Genomic DNA, 10,584 nt, shown 5'->3' on the forward strand with positions numbered 1-10,584 from the left:
CTCTTACACAATGGAGTTACCTATATGAAATGTTTTTTTCAGCCAGCAGCCTACAAAACTCCATTAGACAGCAACAGGCAAGGCAAAAGTAAAATCACAGTGTACAATGGAGGTCAATATTATCCAATACCCTTCTTAATCTGGAAGCAAAATAGACTATAAAAATACTCATATGTGGATGATCAAAGGCCATCTACATTACTAATTATCAAAAGATACTGTTAGGTTGATGAATACATAAAAAACCCCAAAACCTAAAGAGAAAATCCTTATGAATTAAAATCTAGTCTTTCTCTTGGGACTGCATTGTTGGGCTTTTTTTAGACATATCATAGGCCATTCCCCATTCTTCTATGAATTCAAAAGCAATTGAAATTGGGCTTTACTTTCAGTGGCACTATATGATCACCACTTCAGTTGCTTGTATTAGCTACTGCCTTTCTTTTTTCTGTTCTCACATTTGAGCTAGTGCTTGCTGCCACACAGAAGACTTGTTTGGTACAGTATACTCTAAATTCTAGAATATATTTGTTCAATTTCATAGTTAGTTCCATAAAATTTCTCTTATTTGGCCTCTTCCTAGGCCTTTTGGTTGCCTCCATTGCTAGCTTTGCTGTTGGCTGTGAGATTGCCTCTAGGGCTGCTGTAGGGTCAGACAGTTTATGGTTTGTTTTTCCTTCACAGTTGCCATTGATGGAGAGCTGTTCTTATCTTAGAGAGAGGTGTGATTAAAAAGCCATGTACTAAACTTTCTAAATTTTTCCAGTATGCCTCTGGAACCCCCATAACCATGTGTTGAAAAAATCCCACAACATTCATTAAATAGGTGGGGAAATTATTTTAAGAATTTTCTTTTCCTTCATGAAACAACATAAATATCTTCAAAAGACTCTTTAGAAACAGATTGCACAATACTGTTTTTATCATTTATTCTCTCCATAACTTTTCCCCATGTACACAGTATTGTTATTGACAGCAATTCTAAAACCCTTTAAAAAAAAGAAATTAAATAGTGAATCAATAAAGATTAGCTATTTACTGTAGATTATTACTTTATCATTCCCATAATTACAATAATGATTGCTGATGGAAATTCTATTTATGTGAATCATTCTATACTTGTTATTTATTATTATTAATGTTACCATTATTATCTTCTTACCCTTCAGTTCACAAGATGTATCTTCTCAGTGAATTTTAATTTCAATATCTTGCTATTATACTGTACATAATCCTATCAAAGACTGTCCTTCATGCAACATTTTCAGTGATATATTATCACAGAGACCATTAATGAATGAGCTTCATATCTTACTAATACTGTTTTAGATACTATTTTTATTAATTTTCTAAGCTGTAATTCTTCATACAGTACCTATGTCTGTCTTCTATTAAAGTTGTGTTTTTGATTTTAACATGAGGATTTCAAAGGGAGGCATTAACTTTGTCTTTAAAAATACATTTCAGTTCATAGATTCTAAATGATGATATTACAATGTCTGTGCTTTGTTCTTTCAGACTTTTTTATAAATACATTTTCATATTTTTTCCTAGTTTTTGCAAACAGTTTCCTGTTAATAAACAAAATTAATTTTTTACAAATGTTTTTTCTTATGGCATGCCATAAGGATGGAAAAAAACATATAATCAAAGCAATTGCATTTTTTCTTCTGAGATATGAATTATTGTAATGAAAGAAAGATAAATATTTATCAGTTTCTAAGCATATGTTACAAGTGAAAACAATAACTTAACACTACATACTGTAAGTTTCTATTAACTAATTTTTCACATAAATGCCAAATTTATTTATAAGGGACTGCTATTATGACCAGTTTGCTCATTTTGCTATTTCTTTTCTTTATTCTTATGGTTTGCTGTTCAGATTACTAGAAGAAATGTCATTACATATCCTGTGTATGATATTCAGCTCCTCAGATATTTTAAATATGATGTCTTCAGTGCCCTGCACTGTCAAAGTTGAAAAATACCATTGGTTTAGAATCTCAGTTTAAGGGCAAAATATCACCATTTTGAATACTGATTGGATTCATACTGTTGTTTAAACTTTTTTACTTATATTAAAACACTCTGATGGTATAGAATTAGTGGCAAAAAGGTCTTTAGAGCTGCAGTATATATAGAAAAATGTAAATAAGTCTTACAGACTTTGTGAGCATTATTAAATATACATGTACTCTGTAGGTTAGATTAATAGCTGAGGAATGATGCATCGTTGCGATAACGTAAACCTATGATATATTTAGCATATAGGGTGCCATCCTGCATAAACAAAACATAGCCCTGTGACTGCTTTGTAAAGATATACATCATTAATCTTTGTACTGAATGTATTATATTTATCTAGTTTTTAAGTGACACAAACTACTTCCATAAAATTCAAAATCTATGACCAAATGTAAATTGCTTATGTGGCATACTACAGATAATTGTATAACAGTTCATTTGCATAACAATGTATAAATCTGAAAAATCTATAAATATAAGTCACAAAAAAGATTGTGTACAACTTATTTTACCAAAGCTGTCTTAAATCCTGTGAAAAGGATCCGAATACATGTTTATTCTGAGGCATGTGCAGCCTTTCATGTACAAATATATGCGAACATCTCCAATTCTTTGCCTGGTATAGCAATCTCATAGTTATGTGAGATTAATTTTTTTTAATGTCTGACTTTTTCCAAGGGACACTTCTACAACCTCACATGTTTAAATGTTTCTATTGATTTTTATGTCTGGATTTATTGTGCACATATAAGCATCAGAGTAGAGCAGGTCATCTTATATCTTAGGCAAAGCAACATGATTTACAAAAGACAAAGGATTTTACTTTATCTACCATATAAAAAGGAAGGTGTACACTGAGGGACCAGTTCTTCCATGGTACTTAAGCACATGCCTGAATGTAAGCATAAACAGCAACGTGTTTAAAGCACATCAAGTGCTTGAGTCTTGAATGAATTGAGGTTGTAATTTGGTTTACGTTATTTTGAAATCAATTTTTTAAAATACTTAGTTTTCAGTATTTACCGTTTGGCTAGGAATTTCTAATGGACTTTTTCTCCTCACGTTGTACATAGCTCTAGTCTTTGTCCCTTAATATGACTGATTTAACTGAGGCTTGTAATGCTGATGAGACAGCGGCATTACATCTTCATTAAGATAGTGACTTGATAAAGCATTGAAATCTGTGTTTTACTTCAGGAAACTGTAGAAAATGAATTCTGTAGAAGTTAAACATTCTTGATGTATTTGCTTACATGTTTTGCTGGAGTGGGGCCAAGGGTACCAGTTCAGCAAAACATTTAAGTGCATGCTTACATCTCTTTAATGTTAACAGGATTTAAGATTGAAGATTTACATATATGCTACAGCAATTCCAATTTGCAATATAGATACAGTGATGATTTGGAGACCTCAGTCTGCAACACTGAACGTGGACCCATCTCCCAGTGATTTCCAGTAGATGTGGGGGAATCTGAGTCCCTAGAGGTGTTTGGAAACTTCACATTTTATGTCTGTGTTTGTGAGTAAGGGATCACTGTGGTTGTGGATTGAGAAACAAGAGACTGCCTGGCCCACTGGAAAGAAGCCTGATTGTGTATCCTGGAGAGCAGGAGATGGTAGCTGGGCTGTGGCTCTGGCTCCGTCACAGCTGGCAGGAGCATGCTGGCTCCATTATCCAGGCTGAGACCTGCAGGGCTGTGCTCCATGTGCTGGGTGGGACCTGATGATCTGATTTCATGTGCAGACATTATCATTCCAGATCCAATACATTGTCCCTGTCTTTGCTGTCTTGAAGTTTGGTTGTTGGGGTTTCATCCTGTCCTGAAACAGTTGTCAAAGTGAGTGGAATTGATCTCCCTCTGGAGGTACCTACTTCCCTCAATGGACTGCAAAGGGAGCCTAAATTAGACACATGCATGTTAGCTAAATTCAGTTGACATAAATCATACCCTCAGTAACTAACCTTATCTCTGGAATCCAATTTGAGTGCTATAGCTTCTTTTCTTCATGGTACCATTAAAATTACATTTGAATATCCACAAGGACCTTTGTAGCAAACATTACAGAGATTATCATCTACTGCGAGTATACAGTGCTCATATATTCTGAATATACAGTAGTAACAGTATCTGAAACATGTTTCTGTTGGTGTCCCACATGAACAATTACCCTGAACAATATTTACTAAATATGTCATTTTTCAGCAAAAGACTTGTTTCTTTTTCTTTTTCTTTTTTTTTCCTTTTTTTTTTTTTTTTAAAGAAATCTTGGAGTGTTGGTCTGAGAAAAACGGCAGCTTTCTTTTCTATGCTTATGGAGTAAAATTATATCTGTCAGAGATGAAAATACCATAATTATCTCTTCTTATAATTTATTCATTGCTTTATGGATCTAAAGCCTTCCAAGGAATGTCACAAATCTGCAGAAAATTCTTGAATGCAACATTTAGCAACTTGATTTCTGATGTAGTTGACAGATTCAGATAAACACTTTCAGTTAGTGAATACATAGGTGGCATTTGTTCCCCCTTCCACAGGTGATGACGGGCTTTTGTGAGAGTGGGAAACAGTTTTAAATTGCAACAGCTACTGAACAGTCACTATAAATTGGGTGAAGTTTTGCCACTTCAACAATGGGCCCTACAATATTCTGCAATGTGAATATTCAGTATGACAGTGTATTAGGAGTTGGACTCCATGATCCTTATGGGTCCCTTCCAACTTGAGATATTCTATGATTAGTATTAGTATTGCCTTTGGCAATATCTTTACTGTATCTGACCTCAGGGTATTCCCAAGATGCTTCCAAACATTCATATCTCCCGTAACATGAATTAGTTTTACTTTTCACTGTCCCTCTTCAACCGTTATTTCTTGCACAAACATTGTTTGATGGGGGGAATTAATGAAGACTGATGTTTTAGCATTAAACCCTTGATGAAAATTTTTCCTGTCATCTCTTTAATTCATGTTGTGGGAGTTTGTTTTATTCTAATTATATATGTTTTGTAATTTCCATAATAGACTTCCTTTACTGTTAAAACTCTCTCTTCCATCGGGAAAACAGAAGAAGTAGCAGATCTCTTCGCATTATGCCAAGCCAAAAAATGGGTTGGCATTTCATAGGTGTGTTAACCTATAGTCAAAATTATTTTAGGAGATACTCTGCTTTCTCTATAATTTACAATTTATATAATACATAGAGCTTGCTGAGCCTGGGCAGTTATCTGAAAAAGTTTATACCCCTTAAGAAAGACACACACGCACAGTTATACAGCCAGTTTTCAGTTTGCAAAGCACATTGATAGAGTAGCTGAGGAAACACCATGGCTCCTATTCAAAACCTGGCCCAAGAAGACATAGAAATACTCAGCTTATGATAAGGGGAAGGTTATAGCTGTTATTAGAGTCAATATCACAAGATAACTTGACACTATGGAACGGTAACGGTGATATGAAGCACAGGTTCCTCAGGCTCAAGGGCTCTGCTGCTTCTGTTTTGCTGTTTGCTGCTTGAACACCAAAGGACCAAACACCCCTTTACAGCTTGAACTTGCTCCTATTAATGGCAACAAAGCCCATGTAGCCCTAAGCAGGGCTGGATCTTTATAACCAATACCTTTCATGTATCTGAGAGAACAGTCTCCTTCGTGTCAGTTCTGTTCAACTCCAGTGTGTTTTGTAACTTCAGCTGTTCACCTTCATGTTTGGTGCTGCATGAAATTCAATTGTGCCAGGTGTTTCAGCAGTGCTTTACTGATGTGGTCTTTCCCTTGAAATTAATGTCTTTATAATCACACACATTTATAGATTAAAGAGGCATTTGATGAAGTACAATGGACTAAGTTAACTTCTGGCTTTAATGTCATATTCTTACCTTAAGTACAAATATTTTATGTTGTCTTTCCTTATGTCAGTGGTTTTTAATGTGCCCGTAAAATGACTTGTTCTATGAGTTGCAAACTCATATTTGTTTTTAGTTAACTCTACTTGTATATCCCTCAGGAGCAGAATTACAGTCATGGAAGCTGATGCAGTGAATTTGGTGGTTTATAACAAGGAAATACTTAGATTTTGGGGCATGTGCAGTCTTTCATGTACAAAGTTCTCATTTTAATATACCTCAGGCTACTGGCTTTACGATTTACAGTTAATTAGGATTCTGATTTGGGCTGAAAATTCCAATACCTATATGCTTTTATACATGCATTTCAGATCATCCTGGCTGAAGCAAATAACTGTGACTGTAGTCAATAAATGAATGTATACCACAGGGAGCAGCCCTTCCCCCCGCCCTCCTCTGACAACCTGTAAGAAAATCCTACTGTGTTCCCAGTTCACAGCAATATCATTCTGACATCACTTTGTGATAGCTAGAAGATTTCCTTGCCTATCATTTAACAAAATCCCAATACCATTTCCTTACTCTTAACAAAGTCTCAAAATCCCTAATGTATCCCATATTTGCTCTGCCTGTATTTCCTGCTTAAATTGAACTCTTTAGATAACTGAGTTCTAATCTGCACATGTAGATGCAATTTTTATTAGCATCACTCAGCTTTGCATAAGTGTGTGGAAGGGTAAGTGAGGTAACTTCCAAAATACTAATACCAGAAAGAAACTAATAAACCATACAAGTCAGGAATTTAGTGTCAGGACTACTCAGTGTTTTTCTTGCATATTGAGATTTATAATGCTCATATATATCAAAAAAAGTCATCTCATGTGATTCGATTACAGTTTTTAAAATACTGATCTTTTAAATAGCTTTTTATTTTCCCTTTATCGACTTGTACCCATGAAAAGCTTTCATACAGCCTCTTCTCTATTAGTTTTGCCATTTTTATTTGTTAAAGAATTCATATCTTTTCAGTATGCAATTTATGTGGAAAAAAAATCCAAATTAGCTTCAAGCATTGATCTCAGAGCTTCTCAGTAGAGTAGGCAAACTTAAAGTTGAAGCTGATCATTAAGATGTCCAGGACATGGACTGTGCTGGGGCCATGCAGTTTGCACATGGTACAGTAGGGACAGAGCTAAGATACAAAGCCAAGACGCATCCCAAAGAGCTCCCTATGCTGTTCGTATGGCTGCAGAAGGAATGGGAAAGGAAGAAAAAACAATGTCTGCTGATGGGAGAAACTACTCCGTGAGCACTTGTTGTCTCTCAGATCCCTTTCCCCACGGAGGTGACAGCTAGAGAGGCTTCACAGTCTAGTATAGAAGACTACAGAGCTTTAGTTATTTTTATAGCACAGTCACCTTGCTGTTGTAAGTAACGGCATACTTGATTCCTAGAACCAGTCCTTGAAAAAATTCTTGATGACAGTCAGGATTTACAATGGCAGAGAATTTACACTGGCAGGGGATTATATTTGGCACAGTACACAGTAAATATATACACTTTAGATCAAGACAAGACATTCTTGCTTAAGTTCTTCATTGATAGTGGCAGTGTAATTCTGCAAAAGAGGTGATATAACTGTTGCCACAGAGGCAGGCAAAAACATAGTTTGCAAAGGAAAAAATTGGAGGTGAAAGGGTTCAATGGAAATGCTGAAATTTTAAAAAACAAGTGAAGATATTTAGGACCTCGCATCTTTGTGCACTCATTTTCAGCTGTAAGTACGGATAAAACCAACTAATACTGAAACTTTTTATGATGACATGCCTTACTACAGGATAAAAATCCACTTTGGTATATAAGATTACAGACAATCAGTAAAATTCTGTCCAGTTTATATCAATTTCTTCCTGTTGATTATTGTCTAGTATCAGTACGATGGCAATATGTAAATTCTTCTGCCAAGACTGGGCTCCTACTCTTCTCTACTCCATATAAACACTTAGGAGGAGCCCATCCATGCCCTACAAAAATACCTGCTCAAACTGTAAACTTTTAAAAATGCAGTCACACTAATGAGTAAACTAAATGTGGCATATGTTTCTCCAGAATTACAGACTTAATAAACAGGAGAGACAAAATACAGAAAAACTGACAAGACAACTAAAAGGGATTGCCCAGGGTCACCTGTCAAATTAGTAACAGAGATGGCAATAGAGTTTAATACAGAATCTCTTCCTATGTGCCCATCAGCAAATCATGTAGGCATAGAATGCCTACAAAGTCCAATCAAATAGATACACACTAACTCTATAAACAGATCAATTGGAGCCATCTCCTATCCAGATGCTGTCTTGATATGTTAGTAAACAAGTACTTTTACAGAAGCCAAAAGAGCTGTATCTGCTTCTTCCAAGTTTGACTATGGCCAGAAGTGTGTAGAGACAAGTGTGAGAAACAGCATCAAAAGGAAACAAAATATATTGAGTAACTTTAGGTCCCTTTTGAAAGTCAATTTAGTTTAAATAAAAGGTACTGTTTTTAATGGTAGACAAAAACTACAGTAAAGCCCAAAGTAATAATGGTTAAAGCCAGATCTTGAACTTAGAAAGGAAAGGAGCGCAACTACTGTTTAAGGCACAAGTTAGCAGTGAAGGATTTTATCCCCATCTTTGCCACTGATGTATTGTGTGTTGGCAAGCACATAATTTACTTCATGTGAGGTAAGCATTATTCTATTCATTTAAAAATAAAGAGGCATATAGAAGTGGAGCACATTTCAAAAAGCTGTTTCTAAGTCAGATTGCCTCCATTTTTGACTGTGCATCTTGAACTACCTGTTATTCAATATTCAGAATTTTGGTGTTCTAGCAGTACCTTCTGAATATTAACCCTTAAATTTAATGTGTCTCCATTTACTCAAAAAATTACTTGCAAGAGATGTCGCAAGTCTACACTGCCAAGATCCATATCCTGGATCACTTGCTTTCCTTAGTCTTTCCATTCTCCAAATAGGTTTAAAAGAAAAAGTTTGCTGGAAAAAAAAAAAAAAAATAAAATAAAAAAGGTTGAAATCAAAAAACCCTCTGTTTTTTGAGCTTAACAGCTAGGCAAATAATTGCATGCAAAAATAGTCTGACTGTTTTCCCACCACCAAGTGATTAATACAGGGTGTACCATGGGCCAAATGGCTTTTGCAATGCCCTGTGTGATCTCACTAGAAAAGGTAGTGAGAAGTGACTCTCTCTCAATATTTAAAACTCTGTCCCTTTTAGTTTCTGTGCATACAATACTGAGGATAGGATTCACAGAAATGTGTAAAACAGGTCAGATAAGCTGCTCTAAAAGTGCCCATTCCTCTCCATTAACTATAAAGAAATATTGATGTCACCTACTAACATAAGGACATCACTCCTTCATAACTTTAAAATTAAGTCAAGAAAACCCCACCACAGAGCATAGAATCATTTATAGCTTTAGAACACTAAAAATCCTTATATTCTTTTCTAAGCCTACTAAGATTATGACTAAATTTCAAAGTGGTTTTTTGTTTTAGTTGGTTGGGTTTTTTATTTTTTTAATTGCATCATATGCAACAAGGCTGGGAGCATCAGGGTCAGAACCAGATGTGCATGTGCAGGGTGGGTGAGTGTTCCAGGGAGGCCAGGCAGCCCCTGCAGGGCCTGGCTGTGCTGGGGGCTGCAACACAGAGACACCCAGGAGGAGAAACCTGGTCAGTTTTGGTCAGCATGAATTTCGGTGGCAACTGGGCATGAAAACTGCTGGGGGTACTGGTGTCACCAGGACAGTAGTCCTGCAGCTCACAGTGTAAATGGTGGCATGTTCGGGTACTACGCTTTATGCTATAGCAACACATCTGATGCTATAGCAACACCAAATTTACTTGCATACATGAGAAATGCACAGACCATCTCCAATGCAGTAGACTCTCCATCACCTGGAGCTATTCCTTGTATCGCAGGATTTGAAGAATCTCGAGTTATGCTCACCAGCAGTGTGCTGGAGACTGCTCTCTAACCAGGGTAGCAGAACAAGCACGTTTCAGCACTTTGCTTCTTGGCCAGAGGATTAACAGAGATGTATATGCAAGGTAGTTAAAGCAAATACGGTGGGCTGTAAGTCAGGGTTGGCGTGGAGCAGACATCTAGCTCCTTCCGTTACTGCTGGGAAGATGGGCAAAGTGCACAGATCAGGGCAGGGGTGCTTCAAACTGACACTGCTAAGCCAGCAAAGAGCAATGCCCAGAGCCCTAAGTATAATCCTCTATTGTCACACGCAGACAGGTCTTGTAATTCCTCCTACAGCCATATCAAAATGAGAAACTCCCTTCTGCCTCCATGGCTCCTCCTAGGATTCATGTATATAGTAAGGAGAAAAGTTCTGTTCTCCAGCCTAAATGTGTTGTTGACAGTAATTCTTTCAGTAATACAAATTAAATAAAGTTACCTAGGTACATAGTAGCATGTGGAGATAGATACACCCTAGTCCTTGGTCATCTTGTTTAAAGCTTTTTCTCAACTATTAACCAAGAGAACTCTAATAAGCCTAATTCTGGCTGATTTATGCTACACAAAGCACCCTTAGGATACCATGGGGAAGTAATTTTGGCCATGACATGCATCAGGAAGCTCAAATTTTGGATTTGGTTAGCTTTCGGAAACACAGTAAGCAGCTATATCCCCCCCCCCCCCC

The sequence above is a fragment of the Athene cunicularia genome (genome assembly GCF_003259725.1).
Source record: "Athene cunicularia isolate RWA chromosome 1 unlocalized genomic scaffold, athCun1 chr1_part2, whole genome shotgun sequence".
Lineage (NCBI taxonomy): Eukaryota > Metazoa > Chordata > Aves > Strigiformes > Strigidae > Athene > Athene cunicularia.